This window comes from Manacus vitellinus, unplaced genomic scaffold (assembly GCF_001715985.3).
Source record: "Manacus vitellinus isolate BGI_N305 unplaced genomic scaffold, ASM171598v3 scaffold_0_pilon, whole genome shotgun sequence".
NCBI classification, from domain to species: domain Eukaryota; kingdom Metazoa; phylum Chordata; class Aves; order Passeriformes; family Pipridae; genus Manacus; species Manacus vitellinus.
In genome coordinates this window covers 17,977,474-17,997,197 of record NW_021938789.1, presented here as the reverse complement: position 1 = coordinate 17,997,197, position 19,724 = coordinate 17,977,474, and the positions used below count along the sequence as shown (strand labels likewise).

Genomic DNA, 19,724 nt, shown 5'->3' with positions numbered 1-19,724 from the left:
TTACTGGGAATGGAAAGTTTTCAAAGCCTCCACAGTAGACTCTCTGGATCTGCCTGTAGTGTTTTCCAAAGCAAGTGTTGCCCTGCAGGATGAAATACAGATGTATCTGATGAAAGAGAACTGGAACAAAATTAAACCCCATTTAAGATTCACAGAAATTTCCCCTGTGTTACATGATCCCCCACATCTCAGTTTTGTTTTTTGCTCTCTGTTTTATTAAGGTTGCTAACAATTTGAAGGTAAATTGGTGTTTCATTGAAAGTGCTTTCTGAATTTTAGGTGCTTTTTCACTTTTAACATCCATATCTTTTACTTACTCCCAAGACAGTCTGCAGTTATATGGTGTCTGTATTAAATTAATGTTTGACTTTATAGTCTGTGTGCTGTACCACCCAGCACCTCCTCCATTTGCAGTAAGTAAATATGCAAGTGTTACGTTGCCCTTGAAACCTGTGTTCTGTGACAAAGGTTTTATGCTGAGAAGAGGCAGAAATGCCAAGTTTCTGTGGGTCACAGACCTTCCTGCCAGCCATGCATGAATCAGAAACCCACCCCCAGTGATCTGCGAAAGCATGGTGTGAGACTCTTGGGACCAGGTGACAAAAGGGCAGACTCAGCCACCTGAGAAGCATCCACCTCTCTCTGAGACCTCAGCTGTGAAAACCTCATCTCTAAGAGAGGAAAATGTGTGAATGACAGACTGAGTTTTCACAAGGTAGTAGCTATACAGGGAAGAATTTTTTTTCATTGCTTGTGCAACAATGAAAAAAAATTTGGTTTCTGTTGCTTTATATCAGCTTATCTACAAGGGCAGATTTAGTAGGAGGACCCATCAAATTTTCCACTGCTCTGTTTGCCCAGGGTGACATGATACAACTACAGATGTGCTGTACTAAAGCCATCGCTTTTCTCTGGTAGCTACACCTGGCAGCTTCAACTGATAACTGAGTTTCTTTGAAGTCCTTTGGCCTTGGGGGGTCAATACTACACACTATTTGACTCTCTTAGGACTTTACCAGGCTGACATGATTTGTAGAAGTATTAGCACCCTGGAAAAGTGAGTATTTGTACAACCTTCCCATAACAGGCAGTGACCTTGTCTATGCTGCCAAGCAAACTAGATTTGAGCTGGCTCCATAACTCAAGTACCAGTGTGCCACTCTTCCACTTCCCGATCTCACCACTGCAGCCTCAGTTTTCAAAGACTGGACCATCCCATGCAACAGGGCAGTGATAAAAACTATATCTGATGCAGATGTGTGGGCAGTTCTCCTCCAGAGTCTTCTGCTGAAATGCTACTGCAACCAGGAAACACCAAGTTGGCAAAAGCAGACCTTTTCACAGAAACATTGTCTCTTCCACCCAGGTTTTTCTGGGAAGATCTGAGAGATCTTGAATGAATTCCTTATCCAAGCAGAAAAGAGAAACAGCTTGCCTGGACCTCCTCCTTCCTCACCTAGTGCACCTCTTTGGGAGCAGCTGTCCTTACCAGGTGGAGCAAGACTGCTATGAAAAGTTCCTGCTCCCTTGAGCTGGTTAGGCAGCATCTTGAGCCCAGATAAGCTCTTTCAGATAAAACCCCTCTTTCTGCCTGGGGTCTCTGAGGTGATAGCCATATAGCTGAGACTCAAAGCAGCTCTGTGGAATAGAAGGGTATTCTTATTTCCACTGGGGGATCAGAAAGGCACCAAGAGGCTAACATAGAATCACAGAATCACAGAGTATGCCGAGTTGGAAGGGATCCACAAGGATCATCATGTCCAACACTTGGCCCTGCATAGGACCATCCCCAAGAGTAACACCATGTACCTGAGAGTATTGTTCAAACATTTCTTGAAATCTGTCAGGCTTGGTGTTGCAACCAACACCTGGGTAGCCTCTTGCAGCACTCAACCACCCTCTGGGTAAAGAGCCTTATTCTAATATCCAACCTAAACCACCCCTTCAGGCCATTCCCTTGGGTTCACTGGTCACCACGGAGAAGAGATCAGTGCCTACCCCTCCTCTTCCCCTTACAAGGAAGTGCAATGAGTTCTCCTCTCAGTCTCCTCTTCTCCAGACTGAACAGACCAAGTGATCTCAGCTGTTCCTCATACGGCTTCCCCTCAAGGCTCTTCACCATCTAAATTGCCCTCCTTTTGACTCTTTCTAATACCTTAATATCTTTCCTATGTTGTGGTGCCCAAAACTGCACACAATATTCAAGGGGAGGCCACCCCAGAGCAAAACAGAGTGGGACAATCTCCTCCCTCAACCGGCTGGTGATGCTTTGCCTGATGCCTCCCAGGACATGGTTGGCTCTCCTGGCTGCCAGGGCACTGCTGACTCATATTCAGCTTGCCATCAAGCAGGACCCCCAGGTCCCTCTCCACAGCACTGCTTTCCAGCATCTCATTCCCCAGTCTGTATGTGCATCCAGGGTTGCCTCATCCCAGGTACAGAATCTGGCACTTTCCCTTGTTGAACTTCCTATGATTGCTGATTGCCCAGTGCTCTCATTTGTCAAGATCTCTCTGTAGGACCTCCCTGCCTTCGAGGGAGTCAACAGCTCCTCCCAGTTTTGTGTCATCTGCAAACTTGCTCAGTGTCCCTTCCAGTCCTGCATTCAAGTAATTTATGAAGATATTGAGGATCACAGGGCCTAAGATGGAGCCACTAGTCACCAGTCTGATGTTACCCCATTCACTGTTACCCTCTGTGCTCGACCTGTGAGCCGATTGCTCACCCACCACATGATGTGTTTATCCAGCTCTGTGCTGGACAGTTTGTCCAGAAGGATCCTGTGAGAGACAGTATCAAAAGCTTTACTGAAACCAAAAAGATTATACCAACTTGCTTCCCTTGATCAGCTTGGTGGGTTACCTTGTCACAGAAGGAATTCAGGTTGGATAAGTAGGACTTTCCTCTCATGAAGCTGTGGGGACTGTGACCAATGACTGTGTTATCTTTCAGGTGTTTTTCAATAATTTCCAGAACAATCTTCTGCATAACTTTACCAGGCACTGAAGTGAGACTGACAGGCTTGTAGTTTCCAGGGTCCTCCTTCTTGCCCTTCTATAAAATCAGGACAATGTTCACTAGCTTCCAGTCAGCTGGGACCTCTCCAGATTCCCAAGACCTCTCAAAAGTCCTTGAGAGAGGTTGTGCCATGACAGCAGCCACCCTTTACTCCTTGGGGAGTGACAGAGGCACCTTGTCAGCTCTGTGCTTGGCTGCCAGCCCATTTCGTCTGCCCTCTGCTTGTAATTGTTAATTTGCTGGGAGTAGGAAAGCTCTGGTTAGCACAGGTAGAGCTTTAACTCTGAGACACTCCTGAGAGGCCAAGACACAGGAGTAGAGCAAGGTAAAACATCACAGATTGCTTCTTTCCTGTCTTCATGTTTAGGCTCCCTTTGCATTATTTCATCATGCTGTTTCAAGTCTTTTTGTTGTCATTTTGAAGTTTCAGCTGTCATTTGAATGACTGCTCTCATGCCAAAGATTTACTTGGAAATTTATGTACTCCCACAGATCAGGCATTCCCTCTCAGCTCTCAGCAAGGCACGTCTAGGCTTGCATGTAACCTTAGAACAATATGGAGAAAGGCTATCGTGATTTACCTGCCACAAATTATCTATTAATAGCACCATTTATGTACTTTTTTTTCCCCCTTCATGGCATGCTTTCCTAGGTCCCCTTCTTAGTAGGTTTCCCTTTTTTTGTGTGCTTTGTTCTTTCCGTGGTGGACAGGGCAAGCAGAAGAGGGGTGATCTTTTCAGCACTGGCTCTGCACCCATGTCCCGGCACTACCTTCCCCCACAGGTGTTTGCAGGGAGGGTGGAACATGTGTTGTTCACAGCCTGGTAAAACATTGACCAGCGCAGGCAGACGAGGCTGTGGAAGCCCGGGGCTGCCCAGGGAGGCAGGCAGGCAGGCAGCGGGAGCCCAGCAGCAGCCAGCACCCACGGGAACACTCCAGCTTCTCCCCAGGTACTGTTTTCCACTTTCATTTTCCCAGCTTTGAAAGGCAGGAGGGCAACAGTGCTGAGTAATAAGGTTTGCCAAAGTTTCTCTCCTTGGAAGTCAGAAGAGGAGTTAGCCTTGTTGTTTTGCAGTTTGCTTTCATGAGCAGTAGCTGACTGCATGGTGTCATCTAAAGCATGGGTTGATTAACCTACACTTGATTAGCTAGTTGTTTGGATTTTGTTATATCTTTAAACAAACAAAATTAGTGCATAACTAACTCAAACCAGCTGGCTTCTGCTTTTCTTCTAACTGAAGAGTAGGAATAGGAGTCAGATTCTAATGAAAATGTGTAAACCAATTATTGCAACAGGATTGTGGGTGGCGACTCATGCTGAAAAATACTTGCTGATTTTTGAACAAGCTTTGCAAAAATAGGCAAAGTGACTAATTTTTCAAGACTTTTTTTCATTTTTCAAGATTTTTTTCCATGTTTTAAGACAGTAGAAGCAGAAAAATACCAGGATGTAAGTTCCAAGAATGTATACGCTATTCAGAGAGGTGAAGACAAATACATTCAATAATTGTTTTAATTTTGCTCAGTGACTGAAAGTTTCTACCACCCAGTGGAAACTGATTCGTTCATGCATGAACCATCCTCCATGTGTGCTTTGCTGATCTGGATGTGTCTTTATATAAGTACAAATGGTTAGTAACTCCTCAAAAACTACCTTTGACACCCCAGGTAACTGACAAATAATCCTGAAGAGGGCTCAGTGTGAAGTGAGGGGCATGTAGTCAGTATTCACAATTCACAGTATGTTTTGTGTGCAAAACAAAATGCAAGAAGTAGATTAAAAAAAAAAATCTGTTGCTTTCAGTTTATTAGTGTCTGTCCCTAGCTGTGCTTGCTGCTTGCTTCAGTCCTCCCTGATGTGACAGAGATTTTCTTGATGTGTTGGCTAACTGGGCTTGCACATGACATGATATTTATGCTCAGTAACTGCTCAGGGGTGTTAGGTAGTAGTGAAGTGTGGTAACACATTTACTTTATTAAAAGTAGTCTAAGTGTGGCTCCAGCTCTTAGCGGTACTAAAACTCCTAGAGCAAAATGCAGGAGAAAAGTGTAGAGAACAAAGAAATTGGATTCCTACAAGTTTCTGCTTTAAAGGATTGAAATATGATTCAAGAAAAAATTTGGTGAAGGCTGCACCATAGTTTCAATCTATTGATGAATGTGTAGACATAAAGCATGACTATGATTAAATCCTGTGATTTTCATGTGTGTCATAGTGATGTGTGATTCCTGTCCTCTCCTCCCAGGAACAGTGGTTCCAGTATTTGACAGTAAATTGGATTGATGTAGAAGTTTCTTCTGCGATGACTAAAAAAAGCAGCAGAATCTTATCTCAGAGTTCACAGTGACTGAATTTTAAAAAATAAATATGTAAAACAAAAGATAGCGATGACAATGTTATCTTGTCTGTTTGCATACAAAGATAGAGTTCTAGCTGGTGACTATAAGAGAGATTATATGACTTAAATGTAAGGTATAGGACTGTTGACAAAATCTGTTCAGTCTTTGAGTCCTGTTTGCTCTACAGAAGACTTCTTTCAGAGCAAAACCAATTCTTTTCTGTCTCTGAACCAAGAAGTCAAAAAACCCCCCATCACCAGATAGGTAGGTTTCAGGTCAAGGGGGCCATAACCATCTGTAAATTATGAACAATTTAATTTATTTCAGCAAATAATAACATATTATTGCAAGCTAAAATGAAGGAAATTGTTTTCATCCCCTGTGCTTCATTCTCAGCACAGCTTTTTACCAAGTTTCAGTTGGTTAAACCTGTGTACATAGACTGAAAGGAACAGGGCTGTGCAAGGGATCATGAGGACAGCCTGGTCTGCAAAATCTTTTTCTGGATATGCAAGGTGGAAAGACTGAGAATAATACTTAGCCTGGGCTAGTTACAGAGAGTTGTTAATTAAAAAGAAGTCTCTCTTCACCCTTCAAGGCAGTCCCTGTGACACAGGTATTAATGCTAGACCTATATGAAATAAAATGTCCTGGATCCCACAAAGATTTCACAGTGACATTTTTTAAAATTTCCTATTTGTAATTGAACCAGGAATTATCATGTTAAAGGGATATATTAAATTGGGAATAATCTCTTCAGATACTTTATAAGGGAGTGATGCCCTCAATAGAGATGCCAAAACAGATGACAAAAAAAGAAATCCCACCAACCAAACATCCCCATGCAACCAGGATTACAGAATGGGGCATGGCAAAACTCCACTGTCTCCCTCCCAGAAAGTGTCAGGGTTTCCCAGCTTGCCCACGTGTGCCAGAGCCCCACATGGTGAGCAGGGCCCTTTTGGAAGCAGGAGTAGCCTCGGTCCCTGCTCTCTGTGGGGGGGGGTGACAGGGCTGTCACTGGGAGGGTGCCAGGAGAAGCATCTGGGCCATGTGCTCAGTGACCTCCTGCACCTGAGCTCTCATTCCAGTGGCTTACATTTGTTTACTGTACTTGTTTGTGTAGCAGGTATCACACCACTGGTGAGATGTTGCAATTGCTTTCCTTGATTCCCTATTACAAAGACGTTGACAACAAATCACCTGGATCAGATGGGTAACTTGGGGTTTGTTGTGCTGGACCTCTTTGTTTAAGAACACACCTCAAGGGACAACTTCACAGTCATTATTTTTTCCCCCAACACAGCAGCCATATGGCACCTGGATAAGGACGTTGCAGGTGTTTGGGGCTTGAGACAGAAGAGCAAGCAGCTCTGCAGTCTCTGGCAGAAGTCTCATTCCTTCTATAAGGAAAGCTCCCTGCTTTTCTCTCTGAATACTGAAAATCTTTTCTATGTAGAGGTGCACTTGTACACCACCCACATGACCAGAAAAGCTCCTTTGTGTTACTTTGGGAGCAATTTTAAAACACTGGAATTTAAGTAGTTTATTTCCTTAAGGCAGAAGTGTGAATTTTTCTGGGGGATTTTTGTCTTTTATAGGAGTAACAGTTTTCTAAGGGAAACTATTTACCTTTTCAGAGACAGTTGCAGAAGTACATTTTTGTGTCAATTAGCTGTTTCAGTGAATGAAATTATCAGGTAAAATGCAAACCTTAAAGGACAGTGATCAGAGACAAGCAAACTTACCCTTGCACATTTCCATCTGAGCAGCAGTACTAGCAATGCATCGAAACCCCAGCTTTTCATTTTTGCTAAAATAACACAAAGTGTTAACCCACGAATTGCAGCTGAAGATGAAATATAATTTTTGCAAAATGAAGTAACTTTAATTATTTTAATTTTAAAAATTAATTTGTGCTAGATTTCTCAATGCATTTCTCAATGGTGACAATGAGAAAAGAACACTTAGGTCTTGATTTAGTTTTTCCTTTTTTGCAATGTGTACTTTTAATGAGAATATTTCTTTATGCAATTTGTTGTTTCCTGTAACAACTTTCAGAACTTCTATCTGCTCAGAAGTCAGATGTTGCACAGATCAGAGTGCAGCATATAGTTGATGATTAAACATATCTATCCAAATGAATGGCAGCTCTGCCTTCCCCTCCCCAGTGCTGGGTCAAAATGTTTCCTTTTACTTCCAATATTAAACAACAATTCAATAGTATCAGTACTGACTTACACTCTGGAAGGTAAAAGTAGAAATAATAACAAATAATTTTAGCAGAAATGTTTCTTTTTAATGGCTGACTAAACAACAGCTTACTTCTCATACCACAGTATCCTGACTTATGGATTTACCACTCTTCTTCCATGAATCTTCCAGGCTATAAGAGCAAAAAACAAAAAGAAATGACCACAGTGCCATTTACCTTTGTATTTGGAAAGAAACAAGTTTGAGAGGTCAACAGATTACCTCTCTTGTATCTAATGAGTATTTAGGTTAAAAACAAAAAGGCTTTGTTCAAACCAAAACTTTTTGACGTTGAGGGAAGAGTGATCCTCTACTGACTTCTCACCCCTTCTGAAGAACTGCAGAAAACAGTCATTATTCATTATTTCAGTCTTTTCTATCTCCTGCAAAGATATTATCAGACAAATGCTGTGGCACTATAGCAGCGATGTAGTTTTTAATGGTCTCCAGAAAAAATGCACATCTTTCTTGGATCTTCTTCACTCTGGGAAGTCTCTGTTACTGCAACAGGAAGCAGTCCCTGCAGCAGGCCTTAGACAAACTGTCAGCTGGCATCATGCTAAGCTTTACTGAACAGAATACTTTCACCTGAAAAACTGGAGATGCTTTAAAAGGAACATTGCTAAGTAAATATTCTGTAATGTGCAGAAACAGCTTTTTCTAACCTGGTTTATGGCACTTTTGTTAATGCTTCTCCAAGCAATACTCAGGGCAGCCCCTCTATCTATCATGAAGCTCTTCACACCTGTAGTTAGGTCTTTGTGGGCAGACAACTTTATAAAGCTGAAACTAAGGGCTTGACAATAGAAAATTCATTGATAGGCATCTTCAAGATGAATTTAACAGTATTACTTTGTCCATTGGTGTTAATTGCTGGGATTAATAGATAAAATCTTGATTCTGCAAACCCTTCTCTACCTGTTATCATGTTTATATATGCTAACTTTATCCTTGAGACCTACATTGCCATTACATACTGCATTCTGAAGGGGCTTCATCAGCATATGCTTATGAGTAAATGCAATGTCTGAAAGGGCTATGCCGGCTTGGGCCATTAAATAGGCATAATGTCAAGGATGGCTCTGAATGGATTTCCAGGGAAAAACAGGCTGTAGTACTGAAAAAGTTATAGGATGCGCCTTTGGACCTCTACAAGCCCATTTAGGCACCACACCTGCATGAAAATGTAGGAAGGGTGTCTGGGATTACTGCATGGACAGCTTGTTTGGCTTGGCAGTGGGTACCATCAGTATGGATAGTGGACACTGGGTACAGTGGAGGTTACTGGAGGTATTAGCTCAATGATTTTACTTAGAACTTCTTGTCAATCTGTATAGAAACATAAAGCTTAGATCTGTCTCAGCAGTCAGGTGAGAAACTCTTAGCCAGAGGTACACTGTTTGAAACTGTGCAATGCTGTAAATACAGACATTATCATATCACAGTGACTGCAAAACCAGGGAGGAGTGTGAGATGATCAAGCCCATCTATCCAAATGAGTATCACTGATCCCAGAGGTCTCTGTGGAGAGGACATGCTGCCCTTGGTCGAGGGAAGGCTGAAAGACAGGAAAGGAGCTCTGGGCACGTGGTGTATCAGGAAAACCTTGTAAAAACATTCCATGAAAGGGAGCAATGTCACAGAAACTAACAGGTAGAGTGGTGGGTGAAGGGAGTGGGGGAGCCATAAGATTGTCCAGATGCCTGGACTTCAGTGGAGCTGCCTTTTTCAGAGGCTTATCATATTCTATAGTAGAGAGGGGTCATCTAGGTGGAAATCCAGGACAAGAGTGCTGAGGAGCAATAAAAGGGGCCTAAACAAACCTGTCTCCTTGACAATAGGCAACGGTCTCCTCCTTTTCACAATCTGGAGATAAGGGAAATGATCAGTACATCCAGTGGAAACCTATTTTGGCAGACTCAACAGGCTACAGTCCTCTTCCTCAAAGGCCCAGTGGGGTTTCACCCTGGAGTAAAGTCAGTGAAGACCCTCCTGGTCCATTTTGTGCTGTGCAGTTGCTACAATGAGGCTGAAGAAAATTTCTTTCAGATGGGCCAGAATGAAAACCACCACTGTGATTCTGTACAACCACCATCATTACAGATAGCCCACATTAAAACTAGAGTCAAGCACAGCTGTTGAACATGGTGCTGTTCTTCATGCTAAGTTTTTTACTCTAAGTAGTAATCTATTTTCTGCTGCAGAATATTTCTATATAAATGGTGAGTTAATGCTGATGTTGCATACAAATGCTATGACTGGAATAATGTACGTCTGCAACTGAGCATTTTTCAAAGTGACTACTTTCTGCACAGATGTAGAGGTTATGTTTCGATGAAAATGTGTTTCCTTTTAGTTGGTTTTTAAAATGGCAAATACAAAGGTGAGCAGTCATCTGTAAATAGAAGCAGGACACATAGAGCTTTCTTTTAAACTTTATGATGACACATCTCCCCTGCAGAAAAAGCGAGGAAAGACATGGAAATTAAATCCGGTTAAGACATTTCAATTTATGTTCATTCAACACTGTAGGCTCAGCTCTGCTCTTCATTTGCATTTAAACAAGGAAGTTTCAATAAAGAAATTGTTGAATTACTTGGGAGTGTCTTTAGGGCAGCATGAAAACACAGTGAAAATTCTTCTCTTCATTAACTGCAATGGCAGGGAGTTTACTGAGACCTCTGGCTACATTTTGTCAGAGGCAGGTGGGGTTCACCCCAGACAGCACAAGTGTCATTTTAGACATAGTGTAAATGTGTTAATGTAGATGAGATTTAAACTGTTTTCACTTGCCCAGATTCTTTGCTGCATCGGGAGTCTAATTAGAGCTTTGTTTTATGGAAAACTAAATAACTAGGTTAAAAACAAGTCAAGAAGGAATTATCTCCAAACCATATATAACGATCATTGTTAGTCAAATCTTAGAATTTCTAATGGACATTATCAAACCTGGTAAACTCATGCTTTCATAAATTCTTCCATTTCTTTCCTTACGGAGGTGAGCATCCTTCTAAACTCCTACTTGAGGAAGGAAAGGGACTCTGTGCTAGCACCCCATAACAGCACTTCATGGTGCAGATCTTCGTTAGCCCTGGATATGTAGGACTTTCCAGCAACCTCAATAGACTTTGTGTCCAGAGTCCACGATTGCTCTACTTGGCAAGTTATTAACAGGTACTTAATCTTATAATGGTGCTGAACTTTGAGGCTTGATGGTTTTGTTGTTGAATATACTGGAGAGGTATGTTAAGAAAAAAAATGCAGGAAAAAGAATTGTTTTGAAGAAGTCAAATTTTGACAGTATTTTGGGAATAGAGTTGTGCTAACATGCCAAGCTATGGGAGATAGGATCTGTGTCTTCTCTTTTGTTTTTCTGCTTGTCCAATCTAGTTCCAGAGAGTTTTATTTAAACTCATCTTTTCCAGAGTTGTAATTATGTAAATTACTCAAAGTTAGTGTTATGCTTCTGTCAGTGAAGTCCGAGTAATTTTAAAATTTTAAAATTCTAGCTTATAGATTAGTTTCTGTGTCAAGACAGCAAGAACTGAAAATGTCTCTAGTTTGTGTCCTTCAGACTGTTAGCATGCAAGATGTGTGAGTTTGTGTAAGGGCGGCATCCACAAGGATCTAACAAACAAATGTTCAGGCAAATCAATGAGTGCAACCTCCCACTGCTCCTCCCTCCTCTTTAATGCATCTGATCACCTGGCCTCTGGAAGGGCATTAATACTCAATACTCCAATATCTGCAAGTGGAGTTTTGGTATTAGAGAAGATAGCAAATCCTGACAGAAAACCCATTGCACATAGCTCAGCAACTGGCTTTTGATCATTCTAGATCTAACTTTCATCTGATCAGGAAAGCAAAAAACATGCTACTTTTTTAATTAAGCAACTTTATAAATGTGAAATATTTTAACTGTGAGGGCAGCTTTTTGAGACCTCGAATTAACATATTACATTGATGGTATTCTTATATGCAATAGATTGTCCTTTTGCTTATAAAAATATTTTGGAATATTAGTTTGTAGTCATATACTTGATTTATAGTGTGTATAAGTCTTCTGTCAGCTCTATCAGTAAGAGATGGATAAGGTCAAGTTTTTTTGTTGTTTGTTTTTTTTTTTAATTAATGCGGGATTGAGTAAAGAGGCTAGGAGGTGAGGTTTTTTAAGAAAACCATCACTAGAACAAATGTACCAAACTGGATCATCTGTTCAAGTCAGCTTTCAAACAGGATTTATTTCTGATTCACAAACATGCTTTATTTCTCATTTATTCCTCTGACTGCTCACATGAAAAAGACAGACACAAATATCTGGAAGACGAGATCCCTTCCCCAGTCCTAAAAGCAAGGAAAATACAGAGCAAAGGGCAGGAGAGCTGCAGACCAGCTCACAGTCCCAGCTGTCTGGTGGGCATGTGCATGGTGGCTCCATACCCAGGTGTATGACCACATAGGTCCAATGGAGAGACAGCAATTTTGCCTTGCTAAGGAGGACACAATGCAAAAACACGTTGGGTGTTGACTGGGCAGATACTGAAGGGGGAAGCATTCAACCTTTCACAGCTTCTCAGATTATTATACAGCAATTAAAATAGCTCCCACCATGCAAAAACACGCCATCAGGTAACAGGACACTCTGACTCATGAAGTACACCCTTGCCAAAATCGTTTCTGGAGTGTTCCAGTTTCTTGCTTGGGTCATGATGTTAAATCATTACTTGCACTCAAAATCTATGAGCCAGCTACTCACTGCATGAATAGACCCATAAACACAGCTGTGCTGGCGGCTCCCTTTTAAAAGCTTTTCTCCAAGCATTTGGCTTGACTTTTAGAAATAGCCTATTTCTTTTGCTCAGCCTCTCATCTCCAAAGCATGACCCCTTTGCTGAAATCTGCTTGTGAAATATGATTTTTCCATTCACCTACTAGCAGTGGGATCCTTTCTGTGCAAGCTGGGTGTCATGGCACAGTATTTTATTCCTATTGTTTGGTGATTTAAGGCTCTCAACAGCAGGCTGTGCCATGATGTGCCTCTGTCTTCTCTGCTTGCCTGTCTCTTCCTAGGGGAAGATTCCATTTCCGTTTGTGTAGGGGTTTTTTTAACCACTTGTACTGCAACTGTCCATGAGAGGGGGGCAGGCATGCAGATGTGTATAATAGTGTTTACACCTCCCTTAAAATACTTCAATGCTAGATGCAAGTTTCTTCACATTTATAAATTAAATAATCTTTTAGCTGTAGGCCTACATTTCATATAACTATTCCACTTCTGAGAAACCAGAAGGAAAACAAGTTTCACCTCATCTGAGCCCAGGGTAGGTTTTTCCTGGCAGATTTCAGTAGGATCACAGAAAGTCATTTGGAGGTATGACACCAAACATTTGCAGGTTGTGCCTCAGATTTTAAAATTAATTTTGCCTCCTGGACATTGTTTTGGTTTAGAGTAACTTTTGTAACCAAGGATTTTTACTTATGTTTACTAACTATGCTGTGTTGCTTAAGGGAAAACAAAAAGTAGGTAGCAGAAATTTTATTAATTTAAATTGATATAAATTTATTATTTACATCAGAAACTGTGGGTGCTCTGCTAACCCCTCCAGAGCAGGGTGGCTCATCCACATAACATGTGCCCTGTGTCTTCTCTAGCACCTGTCATGACCCTCCTAAGGCATAGTTATAATTTCCCATATGCTTTTAGTTTGCTGGCAGCTCCTGAAGTGTAGCAGAGGGTGTCATCAAACTGAAGGTGTGTCACACAGGGTCACCGGTGAGTGCGGCAATCCTCTCGGAAGACTTTTTTGCATCAGCCCAGGCAACCACACCTGGCACTAGCTAATGCATTTTGTCTGTCCCTGGGGCCATATTTGGACTTTGTTCAGGAAAAATAGGTTGATTCTCTCTAAAAGAAGACCCAAAAGTGAGCATTGATACAGTGTGGATGCTCAGTAGACCAGGAAAGAGAATGACCTGGAGAACTGAGCTATCACATGGTGCTGATGTGCAGAGGGCATGGGACTGCCCTGAGCTGCTCCAGGGATCAAAGCAGGCAGAGGGTTTCATCGGCTGGGAATGGACAGGACAGGCTCTCTCACAGGTCAGATGGAGGTGCAGCACAGGCAGTGGTCCAGCACTTCACCAGGAATCTCCTCCCTCTAGGAGTATCTGCAGTTCCTGCTAAATAAACAAGAGCTAAATAGGGGTTATGGGCTTATGTTACAGCTTGTTGAGATTTTTTTAAAAACAAAACCCACAGTTCTGGTAGAGAGCATACATGATTAGAACCAAAAGTGTTCTTTTAAGAACTCACAGCTTCAATAAAACTTTCATGTCCAACATGTCATTTATAGGCCAAACCAAGAAAAAGAACTGTTCCAAAGCAAGGCAGAGAACCTACCTGAGTTGTGAGACCCCAGCAGCAACCCGTGCCCCAGCTACAACAGGTGCAGCTTGTGTGCCACTCTGCAGTGAACTGCAACATGTTCCTTTTCCCCAAGCCACCTTTCCAACTGCTGGTTCCCCTTTCTGAGCTGAGAACTGACACCAGGTTTTATAATACATTGTGCTCCTAGCTTGACAAGCACTTAGAGAAAATCCTAATAGGTACTGACGGGTTCCCCTTGCTCCTATTATAAATTTTCCCTACTTTCATGCTGTTCCTTATTTTATTTGGTAAGGCCAGTCTAACTGTGTAATTATATTCATTCTGGCTGAGCAATTGAGGAAGTGTTGGCTTTCCTGTTCTGATGAGAAACAAGAGTATTGTTTGATATTAAACAGTACATTGTTTTGGTGTTTTTGCTTCTTTTGAGTGTGAGGACATCAGAAACAAAGCCCTATAATGGGATAATAAATAAAGTGGGTTTTCCCTTTGCTGAAATAAAGGCACAATAGTGTACAGTACATTAGCTGTCAGGGGGTTCCAAACCACCAGGCAGACAACTATTGGGATTGTTCCCTTGTTAAAAGACATCATCTACTCTTCAGATTTCTACCTGTCCTAGGTGTCACTTCCTTGTTTCATTAGAAGGTCAGCTCTTTCTGAGTATGTCTCTTGTGTTACTATTGCCTTAAAATAAGGCACTATTATAAAGAGCAACTGAAAAAAGGAAAAAGATAAGAGAAAAACAGTTTCTCCTTCAAGATATTCCTTCTGTGCATTGTCTTCATTTTGAGAAGGTGGTGAGGAAAGAAAGGTGCTCTCTCTGGAGACAATGTTTCTATGAATGAACTGAGAATAGTAAAAACAGCACCCAGGATTTTCCATACCTGTCCTCCTGTCTCAGAAGTGTAAAAATCCATTTTTTTCTCTCTCTGCTCTAGGCCACACTTTTAGATGTTTTCATTATTTCTTCTGTGGCATTCCAGTAACTTTGCATTTGTATCTGTAGTATACTTAAGGAAGCCTAAAGTTAGTGTTTTTAAAGCCAGAACGACCATTTTAGGTCTAGGTTAAAAAATCTTACGTGCTTAATGAAATGAAAGTGCAGCATAGTCTCGGAAAATTGATTTTTACTCAGGGTTAGAAAGTAACTCTGCTTTTTTAGATAAGGTTTCTGTGACTTGGGCAATATAGTAATTAAAGTTTCTGTCTGAAAGGCAGAAGTTGTTCTTTATGTTGTTGTTTTAAGACGTGAGTATTTAAAATCAGACCTCCCCAGGCCAGCATCTAGGCACCCATATAGTCTTCAAAGGCTCTTGAGCATGCTTAGTTCCTACTTATCTCAGTGTGAATTTCACAGACAAGGACTGGAGAATTTAATATCATAGCTGGCCAATCCATGAATAACACAACTTATTAAATCTCCTTTTCTACAATATTGCCACAGAAATGCAGAGCAATTCCAGCTCTAGCCCATGTCCCCAGCAACTCCCATCCTCCCAACCTTTGCATTTCTCCCGTACTCCTCTTTGCACCCTGTTCTGCAGGCTGTGTGACTACTGGGGGCCGTGTGTGCCCTCACCTGCACAGTGTAGAGCTCTGCTGGCCACTGCTTCTCAGGGTAGAGGAAAAGCTCGGCTCTGGCTGCCTCTCCCTCAGCTGCATACAAATGTAATCTCTCTCCATCTTGGCTTCCCCAAGTCTGCATGAACTCTGACACCTCTCTCCACCCACAAGTGGCTTGGCTGCAGCTGGCCCACAGGTCCACAAATGGGAATGTGGAGATGGAAGACTGGCAGACATGGCACAAGTTTGTAGGCCCAGAGAGGGGGGCATGGTGTGGGACAATTTTTAGGAAACCAGGATCCGCACATTCAGCAAAACCAGGAACAACGTATAAGTGTTAGGATGTGCAAACAGGGAAATTAACTTGGGCAAAAACAATGAGTCTATTTATTGCCTGTTTGTTCAGTTACAGCAGCAAATGCTGTTTGTCTTCTGTGCCAAAATGCACTCCCTCCCCTTCCAAATTTTACAGTAGTTTCTATCTGTGAGCTTTGAGTGTCACAGCAGTTTTACTGCTGGAGCACCTGCTGTAAGCCAGAGTGCCTTTAGCCGTTTAGCCAGGAGCTACTGCTGGACTTTGCTCACTTCGGTGTGCTAACCTTTGGCCAGCTGAGGTAGGAGAGGAGCTGGTTGTTCTTGGCAAAACACGGTCACAGGGAGGAACCTTTTGTAAAGTGCCCTTTAATCAGCTCCAGCCATCATTAGGGTTGTAATGATTTAGGTTCCCTTGATAGTTTCAGTAAAAGAGCAGCTGAAAGCACGAGGTCTGTCCTGCTGCTTCTCTGTGACCTACAAAGTCCCTGGCTGAGGTCTCAAAGCAGTGGACGGCTGGGTGCTGGGGACGCGACGGTGACAGTGGCACCAGGTGTACGACGGCTTAGCAGGGTACGAGCCTACTTCTGCCAGCTGGCTGAGGAACAACCTGTAGGTTAGTAACGTACCTCGTGACAGTATTATGGTCATGGTTATATTTCCTGTGGTATTTAGAAGGGATCAGAGGGAGCCTGGTCAGTGAGACACCTGTTTCAGCCTCTTAGGAAGGAGTAGATCCCTAAAACGCAATGAAAGTGTTCTTAGGGGAGGTGGTTATGGAAGATCCTGTTTCAAAGAAATCTGTCTTCTTGGTCACTAAGTGCAGCAGACCATCTTATGCTTTAGATGGCAAAGCTTTTCCTTTTGTGAAGCTGACTGTGCTCTGAGCACAACTGAGCATCCCTGTTACAAATGGCAATCATTGGAGGGTTCTGTTCTTCAGTTTGCGTTCTTCTGTGCTGCGGAGGTGCACATGGCATGTACAGCAACCCTCACGCTGCACTCAATTGCTCTTTTAATGTTATGTTTAATCTTCTAAGGCAATCAATAACAGACCAAAAATAACCTTTTCAAGTCTATAAAATGGTCTTTTCAGAAGTAAATGCACAAAGTCAAAATATTACATTTTTTCCTCTCTGAAATGATGTAGCTTAGTGACAGCATAAAGAAATTACTTTTATTTTGCTGGCATCATCGATATACTCTAAGAAATTATGTGAAAGGCAATTTTAATCCGCTTATATTTCACTTTTAACAATAATTGTTCCCAAAAGAATTGAGAATTTCCAAAGAAAAGGAATCTCAGTATGACCTCAATATGACCTTACTATTCTTCATTGTTCTTGTGGCACATATTCAGAAAAAGGTTTTGCTTCATTTTTCAAAGGCCAGAAATTAAAACAAGGCAAACCTCACCACCTGATGGCTTTACTTGCATATTCTGGAATGCGCTGTCTTGTACGTAACACCAGTTTCATACCATGAAACACATGAGAAGTCAAACTAAATCCCTGATGTAACATTGTGCATGTCAAGCATGATGATGTGGCACCATGAATGTATTGGCTTCATTCAGATAAACTTATACACCAAAAAAATTTCAACCACCTCTTTACATACACTCCTAAACACAAACAGAGCAAATAGTTCCTTCTACAGATAGAAAATTCAGACCTCACGAGTGATGTGGAAGTCTAAGTATTTGGACAGGTGAAGGAGAGGTGACAACCTGGTTGTTGCCACATTAATCTATGTACTAGACAACAGTATATTACATCTTCATATTCAGAGATTCTGTGCTAGATCATGTACTGGTGAAACAAGTGGAGTAAGACTGATACAAACTGCAAAAAATGTCTTCATTTTTCTTTTGGAATACTCTCCAGCAATGTAATAGGAAGGGCAAAGTCTTTAAACATAAGTCTCTGCTTACCTCCAGTGGTGCTCTGAAGAAAGCACACAGCACTAGAAAGGTCAGCTTTCAACCATCTTAGCTTGCATGGAGACTGCATGGAGCATCTCTTTCTCTATATTTGGTAACATTCTTACCTTTAAAATGTAACCTGTATGTATTCCCACCAATTAAATGTACTTCCTTTAAGAGTTTACCTTGCTTGTTTTTAAGAAGGGCAAAGTCACTGACCTTTTAAAGTTTTGAGAAGATTTTTAGTTGTTTGTCTGTTTTTTTTTATTTAATTTTGTTTTGGTTCATTTGGGTTTTTGGGGGGGTTTTTGTTAGTTTTGGTTGGTTGCTTTGTTGGTTGGTTGTTTTTTTCCAAAAAAAAGAGAGTATCTCTGCAGGATTATGGTCATTTGTCACTCATTTAACCCACTGACAAGCTGCAATTTCCTATTCAGTTGCAGATGTCTCCTTGCAGACAGCTCATATCTCAGGTGCATAGTGAGCATTATTTCTGCCCAACATTTGAGGACAGTAGTTCCCATGGGTGACATCTCTGCTAAAAATAAAACATGCTAGGATGTCTTCCCTGAACCCAGAGGCAGCACAGCAGACAACTTTTTAGATGAAGTCTTCTCCTTCCCCACCAAAACATGGTGGCCTTACCCACTACAGTCCCTACCTCAGGCAGTTCCAGGGTCTACATGCATCCACCCTGCAGATAATAAGAAATCTGAGAGATGAATAAGGCAGAGCTGAGAGTGCACATACTGCACTCAGAAGAGCTCATTTTATGTCTCCAGCCCCTCCTTTAGCCAAAGTTCAAGTATCTCCCTCTCTCAGGACCTTTTCATGCAGCTTGTAAATGTGAACTTAAGGATTTGATTGTTGCCAGTTTGGAAATGTCCTCTTGAAAATACAAACCTTCCCTTGGAGATCGGAAGTGTGGGGCTTAGGTGCATCCTGAACGAGACACATCTCCTGCTTAAGTAATGTCAATGCCTTAAGTCATTTTCTTTACTGAGGAAGGGAAAGACCAATTTAACTAATGGATTTAATAATTATAGCCATTCAGACCATTCTTCTCATTCCCAGATATTTTGGCTATTGTATGTGGTCCTTGAAATCACAGACACCTTGCCTGTTTTGTCTTGTCAAATATCTATCCAGGTAAGTTATGTCAACAGCGCTCTGAGATCTTTCTTTGAGAAAGAAGTGTTATATAGCAGAAGTGTAGTCCTGTAAAAATCACCTTCCTGTGATTACTGAGAGCTACCCATTAACACATCCCTTGAACACTTTCAAGTTTAATTAGGCTGGCTTTACCCCACAGGGTGACCTGGGCAGCTCTGGCATTCAGGGAGATGATGCCCAAGAGCCCCACACCAGTACTGGGCCCCAGCCCAGGTGCAGCCGCAGAGGTGAAAATGCCCTTTCACCATTTAAGCATGTTTGGTTAGGGTGAGTGGTTTTACCACAGGGTTTGCAAAGTTCCTGTCAATAGTCACTTATGTTACATTTCTGTTTCTACACCGTGCAAGTGACTTGGTATAGGCATAGCTCTATAGCTTGTCTGTGTTTTAGATAATATGTTTGGTGGAATAACAGGCAAATCCATCCTGTTTCCCACACTGCAGGAGCACATCTTAGACTAGCAACATAACTTAAGTCACCCCAAACCGGGCTGGGACACAGTGGCTTGGGAGCAGCATGCCAGCAGATGTTTTCTGGTTGGCTGCTGAGAAGAAAGCTCAGCTGAAGGCAGGTTTGCAGCCCCAGTCCTGCCTGCCCATAGCAAAGGTCAGCAGTGGAGAGGAGCAGACAGGATGGAGACACTGGTAGAGGAGGAGCCAGAGTGCTGGGCTGAGGTTAGGTAAGGCAAGAGCATGTGACAACATTGGGCGAATCCCTGCCGGGTCACAGGGACAAAGTCCGCTGTGCCAACACAT

The 19,724-nt window shown here is 42.0% G+C and overlaps 1 protein-coding gene across 4 annotated transcripts in view; it reads left to right on the top strand.

Annotated features, from left to right (window-relative positions):
- Positions 1 to 19,724, top strand: part of RBM47 (RNA binding motif protein 47) — a 78,445-nt gene that overhangs the window by 29,916 nt on the left and 28,805 nt on the right. Inside the window, exon 1 of one of the 4 annotated variants that reach the window (XM_018081692.1) lies at positions 3,888 to 3,969. The exons of 2 other annotated variants lie outside the window; for them this stretch is intronic. The gene's annotated coding sequence lies outside the window, so the exon portion shown is untranslated. Of the gene's footprint in view, positions 1 to 3,887; positions 3,970 to 16,280; positions 16,492 to 19,724 lie in introns of those variants that run through there. One more of the 4 variants, XM_018081693.1, reaches the window with a different exon arrangement.